The following is a 26,362-nucleotide window of genomic DNA, read 5'->3' as shown; positions in this document are numbered from 1 at the left end:
TGCCAGAGCACAGGGTGAGTGCTTCAAGGGCCCTTTAAAAGGATGTCTGGGTTTCCTGCAGCCTTCTGTCCTACGTGGAAGGTCAGAACCCCCACTGTTTTTCACAGACAGAAGTTGTGGGGGCTCCTTTTCCCGGCACCGGTACTCTGGGCTAGGGAGCCTGGTGTCAGGGGCTGCGGTCTCTCACTCCTTCATGGGGAACCTCTGTGGCCAAGTGTGGGGACAGAGTCCCAGAGAGCAGTTTCCAGGCTCTTGGCCTTGCGTGGAAAGGTGCTGGCTCGGGTAGCAGTTGACCATCAGCTATTACCTGTTAGTCATTAGCCACTGATATAACTGTCCGCCGTGGCTAAGTTAGCAAGTGGGGATTGCAGCTAGCAAGTGGGGTGGGTTGGCAGAGAAGTAGACGGCGGATTGTGGATCGTGTGGCTCCTGCTTCCCGTGTCTCCAACCCAGCCGCCAGTGAGAATACAGCGGTATGACTCCCCTATTTATGGCTCCGTGGGTGTTCCTTTTTGGCCTCACCGTATCCTGCGTTCTTGTGTGGGGAGCGGGACTGGAGACCTTGCATGACACAGAGATAGCTATCCTAGTTTTCAACTGTCACATGTGGGTGTGGGACCAGCCTGTTTTGCATCTCTGCCCCTCCTACCAGTCTCGATGTGGCTTCTTTATATCCTTAGTTATAAAACTTCTGTTCAGCCAGACTTCAGGTGGTTCTCCAGGTTGAGTGTTTTATAATTTAGTTATAATTTTGATGTGCTCATGGGATGAGGCAAGCACAGCGTTTATCTACTCCGCCATTTGGGTCTCCTCTAACAGTTCTCAAACTTTTTTTGGGGGGGAGGAAAGTTGGCTGACACTTCATGCTTTATTGCTTTGGGAGGGAGGTGCTCAGGAGTGTCACGGGCTTCTGGCTGCGCAGGATGGCGCTGGCTCAGCGATGGCGGCCATGTCCACGTCTGGGCGGTACTTGTTCTTGCGGATCATGTGCCGGATGCTGCTGAGGGTGGCCCAGGCGCTCTTGTTGCCGGTGGTCTGCACGTAGGAGGTGGCCGGCTTTCGCTGGCCAGATCTCTGCTTCATGATGACCACCACACCTTTGCCGATGGCAGCTGGCTCCACGCCCACTGTCTTGCGGTGAATCAGACCGTTGTAGCGGAAGGAGTTGGGGGCCCTCAGATTACTGGGCTCGGTGCTGGACGTCTGCTTGTTCCGTTTGATCAGGAAGCTGGAGCAGTTGCCTACGACCATCCGTTGCAGATGTGCGGACACGGCAATGGTTTCCCTCGTTGTGGCAGCCGGAGATGGATAGAGGCCAGTTCTCAAACTTTTTGATCTCAAGAACTCTTTATGCTCTTAAAAATTATTCAGGATCTCAAAGAGCTCTTGCTCGTGTGGGTCATATCTGTCACTGTTTACCATCTGAGGAGTTAAAATGGGGAAATTGCAATAATATTTGTTTATAATTTAAAATCGCAGTAATAAACACATTACATGCTAACGTAAATATTTTATGAGCTATAACAATATTTCCCAACACAAAACATTTAGGAGGAAGGAAGCGTGTCATTGTTTTACATTTTTGCACATCTCCATAATGTCAGGCTTAATAGAAAACAGCTGGGTGTTCATATCTGCTTCTGCATTCAAGGTTTTGAGATAGCACATGTCATATAGTCTCTGGAACACTCCACTGAGAGTTAAAAGAAAAATCTTTAATTAGGAGTGAAAAAGACAAATAAATAACATCTTTGTGTTTTTATGAACATAGTTTTAACTACTATGGACACCCCAGAAGGGTCTCAGGGACCCCCAGAGGTCCCCAGAGCATACTTTGGAAACTGCTGCCTTATATATAGGATGGGTAGGTATTAATATGCCCCAGCTGTATAAATAAGGAAACTGAGGTACAGGGGGTTGAAGTGACTTGCCCAAGGTCACACAGCTGGGATTTAAAGCCAGGCTGCCTGGGGGGCGGAGCAGGTAGGTCACTGGGAAAAGGCCTTGACTTGGGTGTCAGTGGCCCTAGCACTCAGCCCTGAAAGACAGGGTAGGGATTGGACATAGACAAAGCCAGTTGGGCAGGATGGGCCAGCGGGGAGGGGAGCTAGGTCTGAAGTGAGGGGGGCTTGGGAGGGGTCGGGGGATCAGTTAGTCACCAAGTGGTCCCGGTGACAGGGCTGGAGATGGCAGCTGGCGGGGGATGCAGCCTCCGCGGGAAAATCAATAGGTGATCAGTGGTCCAGGGGCACCGCTGTTCATCAGGTGCGTGGAGAGGCGGGGGCGGGGGCTGGGAGGAAATATCACTGACCCCCGGCAGGATTGATCAAACAGCCAGACACCCAAGGCCAAACTCACTAATAAAGTGAGACGTTCAGCTCAGCCAGGCGGCTGCTGGCTGAAGGTCTTATAAAAACCGCTTAGCTGGGGAGTTCTTGCTAAACTGTCTTTGTTTCTTGAGGCCAGTGGGAGGGACGACTGGCTGTGGGAGGCGAGCTTGGCTGCTGTTTGGCCGGTCTTTTGCCTTGACACAGGCCTGCCCACAGAACCCTGGAGCCCACATGGCATGTGTGTATGTGGACATGTGTGCTCGCTACAGCACACACCATTTACACACGGCACGTGCATGCACATATCGGCACGTGCTATGGCACATATGTGTACAAATGTGCCTTGCATGTTTGTGCATGTATATGCACATGTGACAGCACACATAATGCCCACACGTGTGCACACACATTCATGGTATAGCACATGTGTATACAAATGTGCATGTGTGTGCTTAAGGATGCATGTGCAATGCTGGGCATCTACCATGGCCACGTGACACATGGGCACACATATGCATGTTACATCACATATGTGTGCACAAATGTGCCTGCCACATGTGTGCATATCCGTGCACATGCCACAGCCCACACCATTTGCATTTGAGGGATGATCATGAGTGCTTGTGGGTTAAATATCATCACTTCCTCTGCCGATCGCCCCAAAGATGCAACATTTGTAATGACAGTCATGATTATTATGGGGGGTGTGGACACAGAAGTGGAGCCTGGGAAGTTGCATCTGAAAGGCTAGGATATACAATAGAGAGAAGATGGGGAAGAAAACGTGAAGGGCCCTGTGGGTAGAAGTTAAAGAATGTATTGGCCGGAAGTTGAGAAAGAGGATTTGGGGGGTGGGGAGAGGTGAGAAAATTAAAGGATAAAGGATGTGCAAATGGGATCCTAGAAAGCAGTGTGAGGGGTGATGATTTTGACATCCTTGACATTCCCTAGCAGAGGAAGAATAGAATGACTTCCAGTAACTTTCCGATTATTGGACGGTGTTTTGTTAAAGGTGCCACCATACTGAGACTGGGCTGGTGGGTACAGCAAATTCATTTGAGTTGAATGATAACATCATGTATATTAAGGGTTGCATTTTATGAAACGCCTTTGTGAACCAGAGATTGTACCAATAGCTTTCCTCGTGCCCTCTCCTACTAGCCCTAAGTCATGTGGTCAATAAGGGATGGACCTGGGATTTGCGCTCCGTCTGCCAGAGCCCACGGCTGCCTTTATCATAAAGACTCTGTACTGATTGCAGAGTCTTTGAGGGGTGCAGTGTGGGTGCCGGGGGACCGAGTGGGTGGACCAAGCCTGCATCTGGAAGGGGGCATTTCTCATCACTGAACCTTGCCCTAAGTTAGGAGAGCAGGGCTCTGGGGTGAGGGGCCGAGTATTTGGCTTGCCACCAGCAGGTACAGCCTGTGCACCCCCAGCCTGCTCATCCAGAGCCCCCATTTCAGACGGTGATGACCACATGGATGCACAGGAAGGGGTGGGGAGGATGTGCCGTGCTCTGGGAGCCAACTTTCACCGCGTTGTAGGTCTTAAACCCTAAAGCCTCTGGGCTTTTATAAAAACATACAGCAGATTCACTGGGAATGACCGAGGACCTACACGACAGGGGAAATGTAAGACCACAGACCACTTGTATCAGAATTACTCGAGGAACATGAAAATGGAGATAGCTGGGTCCCCCCCAGACCTACTAAACCAGAATCTCTGAAGCTGGGACCAAGGGATCTGCATTTAAAAAAAATGTCTTGAGTAATTCCTCTGCACGTTCTGATTTGACTCTGCACTTGCTGTTCCCTCTGTCTGGCATGCTCTCCCTGCAGCTCTTTCTTGGCTCACACTTGCACGCCTTTAGGTCTCTGTTCAAATATCACCTTCTCAGATGCCTTTCCTGCCCACCTTACCTAAAACAACACCGCTTTCATTCTCCACCTCTTTACTCTGCTTCAGTATTTATTTTCACTGCGTGGTTCACTAGCTGAAATTATATCTATGTAAAATACAATAGACAATGCAAAAGGCATGATGCATATTATATAATACGTATTGTATATCAAGGTGCTTATTTGCTCCATTTGCACTGCCCTACTGGAAGAGAAGCCCTCTGAGGGCAGGGCTTGCCCACTTAGTTCAATGCTGCACCCGCCGTGGCAGCACTAGGCCAGGAGAGGTTAAAGTGGGGGAGGGATAACACATGCAAAGTGCCCAGTGCTTAGTGGGTGCCCAACCCCTGATCCCTAGATATAATGACAGTGGCCTGGGCATAAGTGTGTAATATGAAAACAAACAGCCAGGGGCCCTGTGGTTCTGGTAGCAATTCTCCATCCCCCACCCTCACCCCCTGGGAATCAGTGAAACTGTTACAAGGGCACAGAGAAGAAATGTTTCCCCCATTCTCTTCATTGCTTTAGTCCGGCATCAAGCAGATCCTCTTCTGTGTCTCGCCCGTTTACTCCGCTTGCTTTCTTCCTTAAGAATATCAGCATTAATAGTCTCAGCAACTCGAGGCTGAGCAGTGTGGGGTGTTTACCACGTGCCAGGCACCAAAGCTGAGATTTGGCGAGTCAGCGGCTTCCCTGAATCTCTCCCTCCTACCGAGTGCAAGGAGTTCTCCCCAACTCCTCTGAAGGGCTCAATTCTACATCTCAAGTGGACGCCTCCTTAACTCTTTTTGTAGCTCTTGCTTTCAGTCAATTTTGAAAAGCAATCTGTCTGGTTGTTGGGCAGTCTGGTCCAAGGTCAGTCTACCCATTGGCCAGCCAATGACCAATCAAACTCTCCCTCTGGAGAACGAGGGGACACAGACATAGGGAGAGCAGGTGCTCTAAGCACTAAGCCTAGTGCTTTCTCTTCTCAACACTGCTCCTTGTAGCTTGATGAAATTTGATAGAGTGCTTCAAGACTTTAAACTTGACCAAGTGCCAAGTCTTCTTAGGACATCTTGGTGGAAAAGATGGAAAAACATCTACTGGTTTTTGGGGGCCATTAGGTAGGCTATACCAGTACCAATGGGAATAAAACGGACTTGGCGTTTTGCCATCTGAGGATTGGCAGGAAAACTGATGCTGTTTTCTTGGCAGACTAAAGAACTTAGAGGCGCCTAACAAATATGGCGCCTCTGCTTCCTGGATTCTGATGTGCTACCGTCGCCTGGAGGGCTGTCGCAACTCAGAACATCACTCCAGGCAGCCGTCAGAGGAGAGCAGTGCTTTGGATCTGCCATCAGCTTGGGACATAGAACTTACGTGATGCAGAGACCCAGCCAGGATACCCACGGCAAGGCTTTTAGTTCTGGGAAAGACCTTTCTATTCCTTTCTCTTCTGATGTGGGTCCAGTTTCCAGAAAGGTAATTCTGCTCTTTGAGGATGGAGACAGGCCACCAACGAGGACATCCAGAAGATGCTTCCAAAGGGAGTGAAGACACTTGCGAAGAGGCTCCAACATGCGCTCAGCAATGGCAACCTTTTAAAACTAAGAGCTTGCCCCTTCCGTGTGATTATTTTGAAGAGGAAACACTCAGCTGTATATTTACATTCTGGTGTCTTGGTTTACAATGTAATCTGTTACTTCATAGAGGTACTTAATGTCAGAAGAAAAAAAAAAAAAGAACTCAGGGGTGTATTAGATTGAGTGAAGGAGCTCCAAAAGATATGTCCTCTTGGGACTTGTGACTGTGACCTGCTATGGTCTGAATGTTTGTGTCCCCAGCCCCCAAATTCCTATGTTGAAATCCTAACCCCCAAAGCTGAGGGCATTAGTAGGTGGGGCCTTTGGGAAGTGATTAGGTTATGAGGGTACAGTCCTCGTGAATGGGATGAGTGCTCACATAAAAGAGATCCCACAGGGCTCCCTCGGCCCTTCCGCCATGTGAGGACACAGTGAAAAGGCAAAGGCTGTGACGCAGGAAGAGAACCCTCGCACGGCGATGCAGCAACCCGGGTCTAGCACCTCGGCCTCTAGAACTGTGAGAGAGAAATCTCTGTCATTTATAAGCTACCCAGTTGGTGGTGTTTTGTCCCAGCAGCTGGAATCAACTAATATTTCTGAACTTATTTGGAAAAAGGGTCTTGACAGATGTAATGAAGGTAAGGATCTCAAGCTGAGATCATTCTGGAATACCTGGGGGAGCCCTACATCCAGTGACTCTGTGTCCTTATAAGAAGAGGAGACACAGAAACATGAGAAGGGGATGTGAAGACAGAGGTAGAGATTAAAGTGACGCATCTACAAGCCAAGGAATGCTGACCACTGCTGGCAGCCACCAGAAGCTCAGAGAGAGAGTGTGGAACTAAGTCCCTCAGACCCTCCAGAGGGAACCAGCCCTGCCGACACCTTGATTTTGGAGGGCCTTCAGGACTGTGAGAGAATAATTTCTTGTGGTTTTAAACCATCGAGTTTGTGGTAATGAGTCATGCCAGCCCTAGGAAACTAATCCATAGGGGTAGAGTGCTGTTCTCGAAGGAACGAAAGTTGACATGTAAAAGGGGGTTCCATTCTCTCTGTATGTCCCTGGAGGGACGAGGAACTCCCAGACATCCAGCTTGCAGCTCCAAATGACAAGGACTTTCCACAGCACGGCATCCCTGACACGGCCACAGGGCAGCTGACGCTTCTGGTATGGAGTTGAACTTGACAACTTGTGAGGTCTCCCCCAGCCCTGAGAACACATGCTGACATGGCCCAGCCAAATGGGAAGAGAGGCTGGTGTTTCCCCAGATGACCTCGTCCAGTGTTCCCAAACCGTACGATCCTCTGAAGGTGAGCAGCTGCACTTCCTCTGTGCCAAGCCAGGGCGTCAGTCTCTTCATGCGGCTTGGAAGTTGTGGCAGTCAATGCGGGCGTCCCCGGGCAGCCCCAGCCCTCCCTCCTGGGTGCGGCAAAGTAGGATACCCAGCAACCCTGGGTTGCAGCTCCCAGCCCCTCTTCCCTTGCCGCCTTCTGCTTCTTCAACAAGCTTTGGAGCCCTCCCTCCCCCTCTGATCTATCTTCTCAAGGATTCTATACAGAAAGGCAGAAAATAAGATGGAAATTAGCACATTATTTTAGGGATACAAGAAGCAGCAGTGTGTGGCGGACAGGGGTTTGGATTCTGGGCCTGGGTTTGGATCCTGGTTCTGCTACATACTGGCCTCTGGGCCTCACCTTTCTTATCTGAAAAGTAGTTTATAACAGTGTCTGCCTTATAGGGTTATTAAGAGTATGGACTGAGCAAATTGACATAAAGCGCTTAGAACAGTGTGTACGGCACATAGGACGTGCTATGTAAGAGTTAGATTTATTATTACCCTGCTGGCTGTATCTATATTTGTATGTGCCTGTAGAAAGTTCTAGAAAATGGGTAATGATGCTACCTCAGGGGAGGAAAGCTGGGCTTAAAAAACAGGGACTTTCACTTTTTTGCTTTATGTACTGTTGTACTACATGGATTTTTAGAAAAGAAGTATATAGTACATGTAATCATATTTAAAACTAAAACCGGATTTTAGAAATTTCAACTCTTCAGAAGCAAAAGATAAGCTTTTGAAAAAAATGGCAAGATTTGCACCATTTAATGTAGAATACAAGACATGACAGATTGTCATCAATCTCCCTTTCACTGCTTGTGTGCCTGGAAAGCAAAATTTATGAGTGTGCCTGGGGTTGGGGTTGGATTGCCCCTTCCCCAGCTCCTGGGGCCCCTAAACTTCTCCTGCTAGACATGGCCCTGGACTGCAGTTCCCCATAACCCCCCATTGTGGGTCTCCTGGGTCCCCCCCACACCGCAGCATCTGCCCTGGTTGCTAGGGAAACAGCCCTTTATTGAGTGAAGCCATTCCCCACCCAGTCCAGTGATTTGTCCTTGTCTAATTATTACCACTCTTTGCATTTCCCCTTTGGATGAGTAATGGGGGAGGGTCGGGGGGTGGGAGGGCACCGGAGCCGAGGAGCGGTGATTTGTGGGGTCGGCAGCTCATCTGTGAGGGGAGGACATTTATCTTTCTGGAAGCAGAAAACAGCTCAGTGGAGACAAATTCAACAGTTCATGTGGGGATCTGTTTGTGTGTTTGTGTGTTCACACATGGGTCGGGAGTCACCCACCTGGAATGGGCATGCGTGTGGACGGATGGCCTGAGAGTGTGTGCCCAGCTAGCCGACCTCTCAGAGCCATGACACCTGTGGGTGTGTATGGTTATGTGCTCCCTGAGCACGGCTCCTAAAGCTGTGTGTGTACACACGTGTGTGCGTCTGCATGTGTGTGCACCCTTTATACTGTGCCTCCTCGAGCTTCAGGAGGGACACAGGGAGAGCTTCCTTTCTGGGCAAAGTGGCCTCCGCCCCAATGCCAGGACCAGGATGCAGGAGAAATGAAGGCTTATGTCTGTCAAAAAGCATACACATGCAATGGATGTCCACAGCCGCTTTATCCACAGTAACCCAAGCTGGAAAATATCCCCGTGTGCATCAGCAGTAGAACGGATCAACGGACGGTCGTATATTCATTCCCTGGAATACTACGCAGCCCTGAAAACGAAGTCCTGCTACACGATGCGTCTCATGGGCATCATGTTGAGCCAAACAAGCCAGAAACAAAAGACGCTACCTTGTGAGTCCATTTACATCCAAAATGGGCAGCGGGATCTATGGCCAGAAAGCAGGAAAGTGTTTACATTTGTGGGGTAGTGACTAGAAGAGGATTTGATGAGGGGTTTTGGGGCCCAGGTAATACTCTCTTTTTAAAATCTGGGTGCTGGTTTCATAGATGTGTTCACTTTGTAAATCTCCATACGTGGAACATTTGCTCCTTTCTGTATATATGCTATGCTAGAACAGAAAGTGTACTGAACAAAAATGCACGCTGGAGAAAGTAAAACAGGGAGGCCTGGGGCTTGTGGGGAGAGAGGAGGAAGGTGACAGACGGAGCTGTGGCATTAGCTGGGACTAGATCACGTTCGGACTGACAAGCCATATTAAAGATGCCGTGAGCAGTGCAAAGGTGCAGAGGTGCGGGGGGCGGGGGGGGGGTCCTACACAGGTGAATACCATTTTCAGATTTTCATTTCGGAAAGCTCGCCCTGCTGGAGCTGAGAAAGGATGCCAGGGGAAGAAGGGAAGTTGGGAGATGGACAAGGAGGTTCTCAGCGTGGTCCAGGGAGAGACGATGGAAGTTTAGGCTCACGGGAGGCAGTGGGGACAGAGAAATGAGGGTGGATGAGGGACATTTAGGGAGTTGACCAAGCTTGGAGGAATTAGATATAGGGGCTGGGTGGGGAGCTGGTGCAAGAGGAAGTAAGAGGGAGGTGAATGAGACAGCATGAGACTGGGCTCCTTTCTGCAAAGTTCACTGGGGATAACGAGCACCTTTGGCATTTGACTAATGAACGCAGTGGCTTTCATCCCCCATCTGGTGTTGGGAGGCTGAGTCCCAGGCACTGATGATACGTGCACAGCGGATTTCCAGAAGGACAGGCAGAACCTTAGAGGCAGAGAGGCGCTTTCAGGAAGAGTGGGAGACCGTGTCCCCTGCCCTCTCTCTTTCTCTAGGGAGGTGGATGTCAGGCGCCTGAGACTCTGGGAAGACAGCTCAGGTCCACCCTTTCCTCCGAGGCCCTACCCATTCAAGATCATTTCTCAGGAATGACGGAGCCCTCCTTCTCTTTGCCCCTCCTTTCGTTTTATTTTTTTAATTTATTTTTTAAATTTATTGGGGTGACAATTGTTAGTAAAATTACATAGATTTCAGGTGTACAATTCTGTATTACATCATCTATAAATCCCATTGTGTGTTCACCACCCAGAGTCAGTTCTCCTTCCATCACCATATATTTGATCCCCCTTACCCTCATCTCCCACCCCTCACCCCCCTTACTACTCTTTGTTTCAGTCCTGTTCCTGTGTTTGCTCTCCGAACTCTGAACTCCATTTGTCAGCCACTTTCTTGACTTGTATCATCGAAGCATCTAGAGACTCGTCTGCCTTCAGGAAGAGCCGGGTCCGGGACGTCAACCAGGAATCTACTCTGCTTTATCTTTTCGGGCTCCTTTCCGTTCTGTGTTCTTGATTCTCAGCCAAAATGGCTACTATAGCCCTCGACTTCCACCTGCGCTGCTTAGCCACCCCAGAGCTAAGAAGATTTTTCATTTTCATGATAGTTTCAGCATCCACCCAGGATTGACTCACGTTGGTGTGAACCAGTCACCGGCCTGGCAGAATGTGGCGTTTTGCCTGGCCAGGCATGTGTTGGTGCTCACACAGAGGTTGGGTCAGCTGAGCTCAAACCACGTGGCCTGACAGTGAGTGCAGGCTGGTGCTCAGAGTAAAACGGGGGCTAGAACCCATGCAAGGAGAAACGGAAGTGGGGCAGGTAGGACCTGTGAATATTGACCACGGACCCCAACTCTTCCCTGCCTCCGTGACTTCCAGTATTGGAAACTCACCTGCTTAAGCCAGCCCCATGTTTGGCCCTGGCACCCTCCTTTGGCTTCCTGGAGTAGAAAAAATGTGCCCTAATGTCACCAAACCCTGTTCCCATCCTGCTCACTGAGGAGCAGTTGTGTTAGTCAGGGTTCTGCAGAGAAACAGAACCAATAGGATTCCTGTTTGCTCGTCTGGTTGATTTTTTGTTTGTTTATTTATTTTAAGGAATTAGTTCCCAGGACTGTGGAGGCTGACAAGCCCCAAGATCTGCAGGGTGAGTCTGTAAGTTGGAGACCCAGGAGAGCGATTGGTGTAGTTCCAGTCTGAATGTCAGCAGCCTCAAGACGCAGGAAGAGCCAGTATTTCAGTTTGAGTCGCAATGGTGGGAAAAAAGCTGATGCCCCAGTCCAAAGGCCACCAGGCAGGAAGAAGTCTCTTTTACTTGGAGGAGGGTCAGGCCTTCCCCACTCAGAATGGGGAGGGCAGTTGGCTTTACTTAATCTCCCAAGTCAAACGTTCGTATCCTCCAGAAACATTCACAGACACACCCTGAATAAGGTTTGACCAAATATCTGGGCACTCTGTCACCCAGTCAAGGTGACACGTGTAATTAACCATCACAACTAGTGTGGTTGGAAAGTTTTCCCTATGCTGAGGAGATATTTATATTTATTCTTTGATAAATTATAGGGTTTTATCGTCTGCCTGTTGCATTAAGGGCCGGTGATTTTCTTTATCGCTTTATAGACATTAACCTTTATATGTAAAACAACAAAAAAAAAGGTTTGTCGGTTTGACTTTTGACCTTTACCTGTATGTGTTGAAATACAGGCATACAAGTGTTTTGGAAGGTAAATCTGTCTTTTTCTTTGGCAGTTTTGTCCAAGGTCATGGATAAAACCTTATGCATCCAGACATCAAATCATTTTCTTTCTATGTTTTCTTCTAGCCTTTTCTTGTTTTATTTTTACTTCCAACTGTTTCACCCATTAGTTGTTATTTTTTCGACTCTAGAATGAGATGAAGATCTAAATGGACGGTTTCCCAAATAGCCCAATGTACAGATAGCATTTACTGAGTAATCCATCCCTTCTCGACTGATACGTGGTCCTTCAGTTTTCATAGGCCAAGTTCTTAACTCAGGGTTATTTATTTCATTCCATCGATTTATCTGTCTAGTCTTATGCCAGTAACAGACTGCTTTTATTATTGTAGCTTTATAATGCATTTTAATAATTGGTAAGGCCAGGCTTTTTCAAATCGATTTAGCTATTCTCATCTTGTTGGGTTTTCTATTTTTTCACTTGCACTTTAGAATCTGTTTTTATCCCTTTTTGTCACTTGTCATCACAGGGATGTGACTTTGACATTCGCAGGAGGGCTGTTTTGTGGGGACATCGCGGACATGCCCCGCTTCCCTGAGGGGTCCCTAACTTGCCCCTTCTCTTTGGCTGTGGTGTGTGTCTCACAGAGACTCGGAGGGAAATGCAGGTGGTTGTGGCTAAGAAAGCTTGGGTAGACTGTGTGTTCCGTTCCCCCAACTACTTTAGTGTTTCTGCTAAATAAAAGTCCAGTTTTATTCTTATAGGAACTGAGCAGGGAGATGTTTTACACCCCAGTTCTCCCCCGCCATGATCTATGTCCCTTTTACAAACTTATCTCTGGGTTTTTGCTCAGTTTATAAGCTAGGGGCCATCTTTCTTCCCTAAAGCCTCCTTCCACCACAGTCTGGAGGAACCTTGAGATTTCCTGCTGATGATTTAAAGGGCTATAACACTCGCAGGCTAGATTTGTTTTAGTGTCCATAAAACTCAAAAATTTCATAAAACAATTGGTGAAAATAAAATTACCAAAAAATGATATAGTGCCAGCAGACTGTATAATAGTTACGGGAGAAATGGAGACTATGATTCACTGGGGGATAAAAATGACAATGTATTTATTGCAGTGCACTGACAAGAAACTAATTTGTCCCTTTTACTTTTGAGACAGGGCAAGAATCCCGATTTTTCTCCTCTTGCTCTGACTCTGACAAGGGAGCAGAAGGTGGTAGCAAATGGTTCTCGGCTTTGGGCGCTGTGTGTGTGTGTGTGTGCGCGTGTGCACGTGTGTGTGTGTGTGTGTGTGTGTGTATGTGTGTGTGTGTGTACCAACATGAAGAGTTTTGATAACAACAAAACTGTTTTGTCTTACCTGGACCTGTGTCTTCTTGAGCCTCGCCAAAGTTTCCTTAACCTAAAATATGTATGTAAGTCTGTGTATTTTATGTATGTGTGTGAGTGTGGGTGTGTGAGTGAATATATTGTGTGCGTAAATATGTAGGTATGTGTAGGTGTGTGGGTTAGTGTGTATGTGTTATATTGGGCCATTATCACCAATGATTGAAGAAGGTAGCTGGCAGAAAAATGAATATTATTTTACCAAGGAGACGTGTGTCCTAAAGCAAAAAGGAAAAAGAAAACATACCAGCAAAAATAAAAGTAAATGAAAACTTAAGCTGAGGGAAAGAGACAAAAATCAGATCGATGGTTGTTTGATGGTGAAGAAGTGGGTAGGAGATTTACTGCAAGGGGAGGGAACCTTCCAGAGTCATGGAAATGTGCTCTGCCTTGACAAGGGTGGGGGTTACACAGGCATATACATTAAAAAAAATTTTTGACCTATAAACCTAAAGTGCATAAATTTTTATTTTATGTAAATTATACCTCAATGAAGATGATTTTAAAAAATCCTTAGACCTGAAGACAAGAGAAAAGAGAAGGAAGCTGCTTTTAAGCTGATGGATAATGGTCAGACACACAGTCTGGCAGCCCAGAGGGCAGTCTAGTTCCTGAGTGAGTGAATGAATGAATGAAAGAGTGGCCAAACTTAATCCTTCCCAAAGACAGAGTCCACAGTTTAGGATGAAGTCAGCTGCAGAGAGAGAGTAGCCCCTGGGAAGGTCTTATACCCACTTTACAGATGGGGTAATTGAGGCTCAGAAAGGTCACCTGGCTTGCCACTGGTCACACAGCTAATGAGAGGCATTAAAAGAAAGTGACCTGGGCTCAGCTAAGGGCCCAAATTCATCATCCCAATGAAGGGGGGTGAGGTTAGCTTAGGGTGACCCTGTGGGCTGATTGGAGCCTTCTCAGAACACAGGGCCTTACACACACTTGTGAGGAGGCGAGTCCACAGCAGACTCTCAGGGCGGGGCTCCTGCATGCTCCCCCCAGTCGGCTCCCACGGGAAGCCGGCCCTCAGCACACTCCACCAGAATCCTGAGGAGATATAAACAAGGGACAGTGGACAGAAACGGGCAGGGTTGCGGGCATCAGAGGTACCCTGGAACCAGTACGCGGAGAACTTCTCCTGCCTGACTGCCTTTGAGCTGGAACATACGTTCTTGTTTTTTTTTCCCTGCCTTTGGACTTGAACTGAAATATTGGCTCTTCTAGGATCTTGGGCCTGCTGGCGTTCAGACTGGAACCACACCATCGGCTCTCCTGGGTCTCTATCCAGCTAGCCGACGGCACAGCTTCAGATTGGTCAGCCTCCATAATCACGTGAACTAAATCCTTATACGAAATCTTGTTTTTATATAATATCTACATCTCCGTAGCCTATTGGTCCTGTGCCTCTGGGGAACCTTGACTGATAAACCAGACATCAAAGAAATACCAGTGAAAGTCCCGATGACGTGCTAATGTTTCTCATGCCTCTTGATGTATTGAGGGTTCTCGACTCTTGAGTCCTCCCCATCGGCATCTAGACATTTTCAAGGCTCTCCCAATCTAAGGAAAGTCTCCCTCTTGGCCCACGGCCCTCTCAAGCCACTAGCCTCTCGTGTCCCTCTCGCACCTTCCAGTTTCTTTAGACGGCTCTCAAGATGTGCATCTCCCTTCTTTGCCATCAAGCACGTCAACCTGGCATCTCTGCCTCCTTCTCCCACTAGACCCCACGTCCTAGGCAGCATCTCTGTGTGTGGCTACGCGACTCCAGGGGGCGCCATGTGCATGCACTTGGACGTGAATGGTGCCCTCTTGTATACTGCAGCTGCCCTGCTAGAAATCCACTGAACCTGGCAGCCCCCTCCTTATTGATGTTTTCAGGCTCGTTTACCAGGAGGCAGGGGAGAGGTGAGGAGGTTCTATAGGAAAGAGAAGAGGTCCTGAGACAAAGACCCTTCAGGCCGTTTTTTAAACCAGCATTTCTTCCCACTGTTTGCAGGTAAATGGGTACAGGTCTCCTGGAAGGCTATGTTCTGTCTGTTTCCAGTAGGAAACACAGGCTCCAGAGAACACACTTTTATGTGTCTAACTTTGCATTGAAAAGATGTAGCAGATATTCAGTTTAAGCCTTTGAGAATGTGAACAAGGCTCCCTAGCTCTCCCCTCCCACCCACCGGCCTTTGCCAAGGTGCACGGCACAGCGTTGGGCAGATGGGAAGGGTGCAGGCCCTGCCACTTGAACCCAGGTCGCCTGGACACTGGTCCTCTCCAGGCTGTTCTCTAGCCAGCAGAAGGAGCTTTCTAAGACATTACTAACATCCCATCACTCCCCCATATTTGCATGTACGATGGAATTCTGACTCCTCCCAGGCCATGCTCCTTGCCCGTCTGTCGCATCTTTCTGTCTAGCCTGCCCCCTGAATCACTGGTTCAGCCGCACTGGCTTCGTCTGTGTTTCTGGAACATCTGACACTTGCCCATGGAGGGACCACGGCCTGAGCCATGCCTTCTGCCTCCTCTGCGCACCTCCCTGCACTTCATTCGGCTGGTTAGTTCTCAGGCCAGGTTCCAGCATATCCTCCCCTCAGCAGAGTGGCCACCTGGACACTGTCTAAGGGTCCGTGGGTGCCTTCTGATTCTTTATCCCAATGTTTTGTGGGTTCCCTCTTCAGCACTCATCACAACTTGCGATTTTGAAAGAGTTGCTTTGGTTGTTTACTTGCATTTTGCCTGAATGTCCACCAGAAGGTACGGTCCGTGGGGACAGGAGTATCTGCCTTGTTCACCGTGGCACACCCAGCACCGAGCACAGCGCTTGGACATAGAACACACTCAATATAAATGTGTTAACAAGCTGGGTGACTGAGAATAAATGAATGAGATAAAATGGTTGGAAAACGCTGTGGCTTATGAAAAGCCCACCTCCCCTTCCCTGGCTCCCATGACCAAGCAATCCTCGGACAGCACCGTTTCCAGGAGGGGGGCAGGGTGCAAGGAGTACAGGCAGTGAACTTGAGCTGGCTGGGATGGTGAGCTGCTGAAGGTCTGTGCAGAGGGGGGCAGGTTGTACCCAGGTCTGTGCATTGACTTCCTTTTGGTTCTAGAGTGATGCCTTTTGTTAAAACGCAGATTTGGAAGCAGCCAGCAGGATGCTGATGCGGTTAGCCCAGGGCCACGCTTAAAGCGGCAAGATCTGGACCAGCGGGTCTCAAACTTGGACGCACACTGAATCGTCCGGAGGCTTTGCACCTGGGGATCCTGATGAATTGGTCTGGGTGTGGCTTGGGGCGTGGCTTGGGCGTGGCTTGGGCACGGGGGTTTCATAAAGCCAGGTGATGCTCACGTGCCGCCAACGTCTGTTCTGGATGCGGGTTCCTTTATAAATAATTGTGACAAAATTAAGCAATTCATTTATTAATTACTTTCGGAATTATTTTTGTGTTGTCAGAAATTCGTTTTGCAGACGCATACTGCATTTTTAGGGGGGAAAAGCCTTCCTCGACAAGCCTGCCTGCAACAGATCCTAAGTCATGGCAGGGCCTGAAAGTGGGGCGAATGCTCTGGTAGGACAAGGCAGGGATGGGGCTCTGCCTGTCCAAGGGAGGAGGGGGGGACGGAAACAGCTGTGAGTGTTTGGGTTCCAGAGATGGAGGAAGACCTCTTAACTCTTCAGAAAAAATGTATAAAGTAGTGAAATGCTTGAAAAGGATGGAATTTATTTTAAAAGATGCCAGTGAAGGCAGTGGTTTCCAGGCTTATTATCTACACATTGGGGATCTCTAAAACATTCCAGATAAACTCACAATCTTGGGGTGGGACACAGGCACCAGAACTTCCTGTGGCTCCCCAGGGGATCCCAACATGCAGACACGTTTGGTAACCACCTGTTCAGGTGATGAACCTCCAGTGCCCAGGTAGATTCATGCAGAGCACAAAGAGAGAGGCCAGAGGGGGTCAGCTCAGGGATGGAGATGGTGGGGGGTGGGGGTGGGGTTCCCCAAACATAGGGAGGGTTCTCGACTCACAGTGTGTGTGAAATCAGGACTTCAAATCAAGGCCAGGAAGGCCCCCACGAACAACGAGGTGATGCCATTAAGGAGGCCCTTGTTTTGAGAGAACTGTTTATATAAGCCTCAGTTTCCTCCTCTGTAAAGTGGGAATGATATCAGAAGTGTTTTGAGGAACAAAGGAGAGGATGTGGGTGGGCATGCTCTGTAATATGCTGTATAAAGAGGAAGCGCCATATAGCTCTTTGAGCATGGTTTGCTATCTTACAGGGCATGGTTTTTGGTAGAAAAGCATCATGGAAAAGAAGAATTTGTGAATCTAGGCTGTGAATTACCCACCGGTATGAGTCGTGCTAGCTCAAGCGCCACCTTGTGGTAGAAATGTGAGTTGCAGGAGTAGGAGTTGGAAACTTTTTTTTTTCTTGATGGATGAATGGGCTCAAATAACATCTACTCCCGCAGTTTCTCATCCTCTGCACTATTAACATTTTGGGCCGAATAACTCTAGTAAGGAGGGGGTTATATTTTGCAAGGTAGGATGCTTAGCAGCGTCCATGGCTTCTCCCCAATAGGTAGTGCCCCTCCCTGCAGGTGTGATAACCAAAAATGTCTCCAGACTTTGCTAAATGCCCCTACAGGGGCTGAATCGCCCTTGGTTGGAAACCACTGAGCTACAGCAAATAGTAAACAACAATAATATATCTGCCACCAGTGTTGGAGTGCTTAGTGTTTCCTGCACGTTGTCTACGTGTGGGCTAAGGCAGCAGGCCTGTGGGAAGGGGACATTGGCCTCCGCACCTCCAACCATTATGCGTGACGCATGGGCCCGGCAGCTGGCAGGATAGGGATCCTGGAGGCGGTGGGCTGTGCACGTGGGCCTGAGGGTCTCCACTTGCCAACACGAGTCCCCGCGCCTGAAGGAACGCAACATTAAATAGCAAATAGAAACATCATGACAGGCCAAGTCAGAGAGCAGAACCGTGAAAGAAAGGGAAGAGTTTTATATTTTCGTGCTTTCAGGGGCACATGTTTCTTGCTATTTGAACAAGGGGTCCTATGTTTTCATTCTGCACTGGGCCCTGCAAGTTACGGAGCCGGCCGCAGGGGTAGAGGTGGGTGAAGTGAGCCACAAGAACATGGGGACTTTTACCTGACGATAGAGGGTGATAGAGTTTGAGAGCAGCTTTGGGGGAAAAGGGGGGCAAGGAGGATGCTGACCCCAACCTATGACTCTGGACAAGCTCACCCCGAACATTTAAAGGACCTGGGGCAAGAGTGCAAATGGAACCGCAGGCCCTTGGCCCGTCCCTGTCTCCTCTCACTCCAGCTCTGCCTCGCACAGTGAAGGGTGCTGTGTGCATGCATGTGGGTACCCCAGCCCTGTGTCTGACCTCCGTCTATACCCTACTGCTGCTCTTGGGTCACCATCCCCCGGCCAGTGGCGTGGTCGGTCTTGGGAGCATAGATCTGGGAAGAGGCCCGTGCAGCAGACCCTAGGAGTGAGCTTGAGGATATTTGGGCAGAGAATTCTGGGGTGCAGGTACCTGGAACATGATCTGGGAGGAGGGTGTAGGCTCGCGGGGGGCATGGCCCTTTGGTCCCATGCACTCCTCATGTGGAAGGAGAGACTGGACAAGAGGCAGGCAGTCCCAGGTCCAGGAGTGGCACTGACCCCGAGGGAGATGGGGTGTGAAGGGAAGGGCAGTAACTGTTCCTATTTGCTCGGAATGGGTCTGGGAGGGAGGGGGGGCTAGGAGGCCGGGTCAAAGGAGAGGAAGCTGGAATCGGGAAGCCTGGGAATCCTGCCGGGTCCCGCTGCCCCCTGGTGAGGCATCATGGGAGCACCGAGGGCATCCCGGCCTCCCCAGCAGGTTGCACAGAAGCTCTTCACTCTTCCTTCCCAAGGGGACTTTTCTCTTTCCTCCTCCTGCAAAATCTCCTATTCTTTCTTAGCAGCTCATCTTCTAATGAGACCAAGGATACCTTTATCTGTATTAGAAGGTGGGCAAGGCATTCCAAAGGGAGGGACTGGCATGAGCAAAGGCCCTGAAGCAGGAGGCTAGGTGGGCAGAGAGAGGAGGTGATGGAGGGAAGGGTGGAGGGGGCACGGGCCCCCTGGAGAAGGTCTTCCTATGTGGGAGAAAAGTGACACTTTCGCTGTTTGGGCGATGGGTACTCAGGAGGTGTTTGAGTGGAGTGACCTAGTCAGACGGGTGATAGCTGAGTGTGGAGGCTGTGAGCAGAGGCCAGGGGATAAATACCCCAACCTCTCTCTCTTCCCTCCTTCAGGTCTCCAGTGCGTCTCGTTGTCCAAATACAGCCAGAAGCCAGGGGTCAAGTGGTCATATAGGTCACCTTCTTCAGTCACCTAGCAGGGGGAAGAGGCTGGTGAGAGGACCTGGGTGGGCCAATGGATACATCTGGGCTGGGGAGACTGGTAAGAAACTCAGAGAAGTGTCAGGTTGGGAGAACGTGACAAGTTCAGGTGTGGCCTGGCACTCTGAAGAGAAGTCTGGGGAGAGCTGGATTCGGGAGGGGAAGGGCCCTCAACAGTTAGATCAGGTCCCCCTGTCACCCCCAGCCTTGCACATCCAGGTTGGGACAGACGTGGATAAGGAAGGGGGTGTGGGAGCCTTTGCAAGTCTGTCCTGTGGAACTCATTTTCCACTTTGCCCTGGAGGACGCCAGACAGCAGCCTCTGGCTGGGGAGGGTGTACCTGGACCCCTTCCCCCCACCCCTCCCAGTCGGGGCCCTGGCCTTTTCCCCAGTCCTGGGGGTGGGGCAGTTTCATCTCTCCCTTGGCCTCAGGCTGGCCTGGCCAGCAACAGCTCTGTCTCATGCTGTCAGGGCTGCCAGGATGTGACAAGCGGCAGATGGGTCTCTGATCAATGGACCCCGTCCCTGAGCAAGGACGGTGGGGCTGGGAGCAGGACAGGGGAGCAGCTGCTAATGGATGGGCCCAGGAACAGTGATGGATGGGCAGGAAGCAGCTGCCATTTGTCTTGGGGAAGTGAGTGACTCCAGGGAACAGAAGGGAGGGTGGCTGGTGGGCTGGGAGGGTGAAGGGAGCAGCCAGGAGCTCGGAGCCCAGCGTGGCTGGGGAGGTGGGGTCGAAGGTGCCCCTGCTGGGGAAAGGCAGGGAGGAAGCTGTGTCCTGCCTTAAACCAGAGATCCCAGCCCTGGCCAAGAGGATCCCTCTGTGCAGTGTGGAAGATGCAGAGGGACCCTGGACGCTTCTAATAACACAGCAGTGGTTCTGGGTCCTGTGCCCTTGCCTCTGCCTGGTACACACCATCACCCTTATTTTGTCTTCTTGTTATTGTTTTGTTAGTGCCAGGCACCATTTATTTGTTTACTTGCCATGGTCTGTCACCCCATAGACTGTGGCCTCCATGAGGGCAGGGCGTTGTCTCTTCTGTTTGCTGCTGTGTCGCCACAGCTTAGCACCCAGGAGAGGCTCAACAAAGATTTCTCACCAGTGTGAACGAAAGGGTTCAAACTGCAGCTCGGAAGCTTACTGGCTTTGTGAGTTTTCGCCGTCTGCGAAGCCTCAGTATCCTCACCTACAAGATGAGGGTGACTATCCCTCTTCCAGAGCCCCTGTGAAGATGACATGTGGCGGTTGCATCCTCGTAAGGCCTGGTGATGGCCAGTGCTATTTCTTAGAGAAGTTATTGCCAGTGTCTTCCATGGACCCTGGTCACGAGGTTGTCCCCTCTGTCTGTGCAACCCAAGTCTCTGCCCTCACCTTGGATCCCCCCTGGGATGCTGGCCTCCCCTGCTCCCCAGTGAGCTCTGATGGAGAAGCTCTGGCTTAACTCCTCAAGCCACAGCCTCCACCGAGGGTCTGCCCTGGTGCCGGTGGCTCCCAGCCCCTTCTTCACCCCAGTCAGGAAACCACTGCCGACAGCATGTACAGGATAGAGCCCTTTGGAGTCTGGCAGAGCTGGATTCAAATCCTTCTCAGTCGCACCCTCACCAAGTGATGGGTATGAGTCACTTCCCTGAGTGCAGGAGAAGCTATTGGTCCTTCACCTAGTGCTCCTTCATAGGCCAAGGACTACTTCCTGCAAACCCCTGCCACTGCCTGTGTGGCACTTTTCTGGCTTCGGGGTGTTCGGGATGCAAGGGAAGTCAAAACACTGGAGACTTAATGTCCTAGGAGCAGCCAGCCCTCCACAGATGGCAGACAGTTGGTGGACAAATGCCTCAGCTGCCCCACCTGCAGGGTAGGGGACGGTGCTGAGGCGTGTGGGCATCCAGTTGCCCACATTGTGACCTGTTGGATCACGGTCTCTTTACGGGTTACCTTTCCTTCTCTTCCTCACCTCCTCTCGCTCACCGGTGTTTCCAGGAATCACCTTCCACATTCGTCAACTTGCACTTCAACCCTTGTTTCAGGGTTTCTTTCTGGGGGAACCCAAATGAAGAAGACATTGAGCCTCAGTCTTTTCACCCTGAACTTGAGGATAACAGAGTTCCCACCACCTAGTGTGTGTGATGGTTAATTTTATGTCCACTTGATTGGCCACAGGTGCCCGGATGCACGTTATTTCTGGTGCGTCTGAGGGTGTTTCTGGATGAGCTTAGCATTTGGATTGGCAGATTGGTACACCAATGGTCCTCCTCCATGGGGGTGGGCCTCATCCAATCAGTTGAGGGCCTGAATAGAACAGAAGTGGAGGAAGGAGCAGTTTCCCCCTCTTTTTCCTACTTCCCTGTCTTTGCTGGGACCTTACCTCGTTTTCTCCTGTGCTTGAACTGGGATTTACGTCATCAGCGTCCCTGGTTCTGAGATCTTCAGACAAGGATTGAATTACACCACTGGCTCCAGCTTGCAGACGGCAGATCGCAGGACTTCTCAACCTCTGTAATCATATGACCCAATTTCTCAAAATAAATTGCCATATATATGCACATTCTATTGGTTCTGTTTCTCTGGAGAATCCCAACGAATACAGCTTGTTATAAAGATTAACTGAAAAATGAAAAGAGGCAGGTACAAAGCATAGAGTCTGCTTGTGCACGTCATAGCTTAAAGCAAAAGAACTAACCGAGTAATTCCAAAGGCAGTTAAGATCCAGAGCAATGGGATCTTGTCCCCTCAGCCGTCCCCTCTCCTGGTTGAAATGTTCCCCACCAATCGATGCCATTTAATCCTCTCTGGATGACATTTTCTCTTCTCTCACCATAAAGATGGGTCCTTAGCACAGCCAGGTCTGGCCAAGCACCTCTTGAAGCGGGGAATTCATGTTTTAGGTGTGTCAAGGACAGCATAGAGCTACACTGGCACCTCCTTGCCTTATACCTCTGTTGATGAATCCCTCTGGTAATGAATCTGCCAGTGTTAGCACTGGCAGGGTTAGCTCCAGGGGTTCTTACTGCATTAAAGAGGAAACTTACAGCACTTGTCTTTTCTTTCTCGCTGTGTTGTATTTAGTCCCAAGGGCAGAGCTCATGTACCCAGACCACTGGTAGACTGATAATGAAGCATAGCGCTCCCAACACTTGAATCAGATTCTATCATCATAGATAAGCCCACCAGCAAAAGAATCTGTTGAATTATAGAATCGTGACAGATACGGCGTTCCTACTCTGAGAGGATTGGCGACCTTAGAAGAAGAGGCAGAGAAGTCTCACCCTTTTTCCATGTCCCTACCAAGGGGAGGCCATGTGAAGACACAGTGAGCAGGTGGCTGTCTGTAAGCCAGCAAGAGAGGCCTCACCAGAACCTGACTGTGCTGGGGCCCTGGTTTTGGACTTCCAGCTTCCAGAGAAAATAAACTTCTGTTGTTTATGCCACCCAATCTGTGACATTTTGTTATGGCCGCCTGAGCAGACTAAGACAGGAAGGTAAGGTCCTGGACATTAAGCCTGAACACGAAGCCATACTGGGATGACATTTTTGGGGGGGAGATAAAGAGCATATTTTGAATCTGGGGGAGAGATGGAAGTAATTGAGGCAGAGAGTGGACCGGGATAAATGGAAAGCATGAGCACAGTAGTTTGTAGTCCTTCCCAGGAAGAAATAGAGTCTATTTTCCTACACTGCAACACTAAGCTGGCCTCATGACTTGCTTTGACCAATAGAATGTGGTGAAAGTGATCTTGGCAAATTCTCGAGTGATGTGAAATATTAGAAACAACCCACATGGATGTCATTAGGGGATTGGCTAAATAAACAGTGGCACTTGGAGGGTTAAGTGGTTCACATCCTATGTTATAGGAGGACTTCTCAGCAGTCCTGGCTATGATGCCACGGGGCAGGGAGTCTTCTCACCGTGGAACCGGGCCCCTGAGCCCCTGCAGAAGAGAGAATGAGGTGGAGGTGTGAGCCCTGTCTCCCCACCTTCCCCATCCTATCCTGGGTCTCTCCTTCATCACAGTGTCTGCTCATACGCACCTGGGGGCTCATCCTCTGTTGCTCAGAACCTGAGGTCCCCACAGGAGGTCCCCCCCGACCCCCCCACACCCCGCATTGCGGGAGCTGGAGCTCAGTCTCCCTGCAGGGATCCTGGCTTTCTGGGCCTTGCCTCCAATCCCATGGTACCTCTCCCTGCAAGCCTTCTGAGTCTCTCTCCTCTTTTCCCCAGGAGAGCTGAAGGGGCTTAACCTGCCCCTTTCCCAGGAACCCTTCCTGCAGCCAATCTGGGGGCTAGACAGGCCCTGGGTTGGGTGAGGGAAGGACTGATATGTCCTCCCAGCTATGTGTCTGCTTTGAATGGACTCAGCTCCAAGAACTCACCTCTTTAAAATGCAGGGGAGTCTTTGAGCCAAGGGGCTGTCTCATCACCCAGTGGCCTCACCCACCCATTCCCCTCCATGTAAATCCCCAGGCTCCCTCCCCCTCCCTGTGGGGGGACTGTTGTCAGCCCACAATGGTGATGCTTTATTACAGCTCACTTCCTGCTGTGAGTAAATAAGTTTGTCTCCTTTAAATTCCCTGGGCAATTAGGAGAATGAAAGACTGAGCTTTGGATTAGCATTTATTTCCTCCAAACATTTATATGAGGCCATTTTCCCCCCCGCTGACAAATCGGGAAGACTGTTCTTCAGAAAGTCTTGTCTGCAGCAAAGGTGCTATGATTAAATGGCTTGTGTAAATTTGGGGCCATAAATCCTTTCCCTGGGTTAACGGAATTTATTCGCAGCAACTGCCATTACGGGCTCAAAGAAATAATAATAAGCGAGGTTGATTTTGCACCTGTTTCGGGGTAATTAATATGTACACTAAAGGGAAAATAGGTTGTTTTTACAAACTGCCTGGTTTGTGGCTCAGCATTTGGAGTCGTTCTGGGCGTCCTAGGGTCAGCAGCCAGTGGGTACAGGACCGAGGGCTGGGGCTGCTGGGAAGGGGCTTGAGGCGGGGTATAGTCTGGAGGGGGGTGACCTGAAGCTCTTGTGTTGTAGAACACAGACCCCTCAAGTCAGCTTGACTAGTGAGGGGTTGTTACAGGACAACAGGGTGAGCAGGACGTATATGAAACTCAAGTGTGAAGTATTGGACAGAACTTGCTGGTAGCAAATGGGAGAAACTCAAGACAGCAGAGCTCCCAGCACTGAGGGAAATGCCGGAGGACCCTGGATTCTAGGAATTGGGGACCCAGGGTCACCAGGTCTCTCTCTCTCTCTCTCTCTCTCTGCATCTCAGCCTTGCTGCTTCCTCTCTGCTCCCTTAGAGTTGGCCCTGCTAAGAAGCCTCTCTGAAGGAATCCCCAAATCCTCTAACTGGAAGCTCAATGTGTAAATCCCACTCACTCTTTCCTCAGTATCCCCCATGCAGGGATGAGGGGGTGACAGTTATGTCTGGGATGGGGGCTCAGTCTTCCTAGACCCTACCCATTTGGGCCAGAAGAGACCTGTGGGCATCCAGGGATGTTGGCCATCCGCCTGGCACCATTTTGCCCCCTTGCCTAGCTGTCCTGCCTTGTGCCTACAGCCCTTGTCCAGCTGGAGCGCGGCCGTCTGGGACCCCTGCCCAGCCCTGGCCAGATCCCTCCCTGGGAACTCAGAGCTTACAACTCCAGATGCTACCTGTATTTTTGTTCTCAACAGACTCACGCAGGTGGGAGCTTCTTTGGAGGGGAGTTTGGGCTTGTGGCTGAGAACAAGATTTGTTCTGATTGCCTCTGCCTGTTTAGGTCCCGTCTGGTCCTCAGCTGTCCTCCTCCCCCCACTTCCTGGCCTGGACAAGTTGAGGTCCCACGGGGCCCCTCACTGAACCCCTGTGGGAAAGCGGTTGGAGTGACCCGTCCAAACACAAATTTGACCATGACATTTACCTGAGAGGCAGTGAAAATGTAGCAACTGTGAGCTTGGACTCTGGAGCCAGACTGCCTGGCTTTGAATCCTAGCTCATCACTTCTGAGCTGTGAGATCCTGGCCTAGTCCTTCACCACTGTGACCCTCGGTTTCCTCCTCTTATAAATGAGTCCAGCTTGCCTGTTGTTTGTCAAAATGGAAATGAGATGGATTTTATGACTTTGACTATGGATTTTAAGCCAGGAAGACAGAGAAGGGAAAGATGAGCGAGTGGAAGTAGGGAGCATTGCTGATCCTTGAAGACTTACTGGAAAGACAGAATAACTAGGTACGTTGAACTCAGCCCTTCCTTCTCGAAGCTCCTTGGGAAGTCCAGAGAGTGGCTGACTCAGCCTGGGGCAGCCAGAGAAACATTCATAGAAGAGAGGACATTGGAGATGGGGCTTCAAGGGTGAATAGGAGTTCTTCAAGTGGAGTCAGGAGAAAAGTACATTATTTCAGGCAGAAAGAGCAGCCCATGCAAAGTGGGAGGGAAAGAGTTCACTGTGTGTTCAAGGAACAGTGAGGAGGTAGGGTGTGGCCCTACATGGATGTATTCTTTTGAAGTTCACAGCAGAAACTCAGATCTGGAGAAAATATCCAGTTAGACTTTTTTCTTTCAATTGATTAAATCTGATTCTACCCCCTGCCCCCGGCCCCCTGAACTGGTAGGAAATTCACCTTCCATCAATCCTGAAGCCCTGCCCTTCTGGGGTCTCACCAGAATCTGGGGGACTCGGGTGGCATCTGGCAATGGGGAAAAGTCTTCAAATCTGCTCTCTGAGTGGCCACTACAGCTGATTTTCTTCTTGTCTGAGTTCATGGAATTCCTGAAGCCCGTGACATTCTCCACCCTGAGCTCCTATCTGTCCAGGCTGGGTGTCACGAGGCCTGGGGTCTTGCTCAGTGCGTGATGCAGCTACTCCTTGGGTCATCTGTGGGGAGGGTCACGGGCTGTCTGGGACGAAACTCCCTCCTCCCTCCTGGTGGTCTAGGATATCTTCTCCCTGACACTCCTGCTCTGGCCACCTCTCCAGTGGCTCTGAGCTTGTTATCAAAGCCAGGAAGACAACTGGCAGGGACTCTTATTTTGTTCTCCAAAA

General features: G+C 50.0%; 1 pseudogene; it reads right to left on the bottom strand.

Annotated features, from left to right (window-relative positions):
• Nucleotides 1–868: 868 nt before the first annotated feature.
• LOC109456243 (large ribosomal subunit protein eL28 pseudogene) overlaps nucleotides 869–26,362 on the bottom strand; it is a 177,104-nt pseudogene continuing 151,610 nt past the window's right edge.

Source organism: Rhinolophus sinicus, chromosome 13, assembly GCF_057876585.1.
Source record: "Rhinolophus sinicus isolate RSI-liver-muscle chromosome 13, RSI-T2T, whole genome shotgun sequence".
NCBI lineage: Eukaryota > Metazoa > Chordata > Mammalia > Chiroptera > Rhinolophidae > Rhinolophus > Rhinolophus sinicus.
Note: the sequence above shows the minus strand (reverse complement) of the source record. Positions and strands in the feature narration are given on the sequence as shown.